Below are 609 nucleotides of genomic sequence, written 5' to 3' on the forward strand. Positions count from 1 at the left end.
CTGCAACCTCCGCCTCCCGGGTTCAAGTGATTCTCCTGCCTCAGCCTCCCAAGTAGCTGGGACTACAGGCACCTGACACCACGCCCGGCTAATCTTTGTGTTTTCAATAGAGATGGGGTTTCACCATGTTGGCTAGGCTGGTCTCAAACTCAAGTGATCCACCTGCCTCGGCATCCCAAAGTGCTGGGATTACAGGTGTGAGCCACCACACCTGGCCCACAGAGCATTCTTTACATCAGCAAACCAAATTCACCAACTGTTAATATTACATCAATTAACCACATCAAGGTTAGTGAAATCATGTGAAATTTAAGAATGTCCTTGGTGAAGCAATGCAATTATTAATTTTATTAAATCTCTACCCTTAAGTACATGTCCTTTTAATAGTCCATGTGACAAAAGGGGAAGAGGAAATGCCAGGTAGTGACACCTGAATGTCACCTCCAGGAAAGCACTTTGGGCTCCTCTCTCCTCATGCCACACCACTTCTACTTGAAACCAACATACATACTATGGCTGTTCACACCTGACATTTGGCCAACATTTAACCTAAAATAAAGGCGAGGCTGCCACTACAAGGAAAACAATCGACAGTATTTTTTTCTTTTT

The sequence above is a fragment of the Colobus angolensis genome, unplaced genomic scaffold (assembly GCF_000951035.1).
Source record: "Colobus angolensis palliatus isolate OR3802 unplaced genomic scaffold, Cang.pa_1.0 Scaffold253, whole genome shotgun sequence".
Classification (NCBI taxonomy): domain Eukaryota; kingdom Metazoa; phylum Chordata; class Mammalia; order Primates; family Cercopithecidae; genus Colobus; species Colobus angolensis.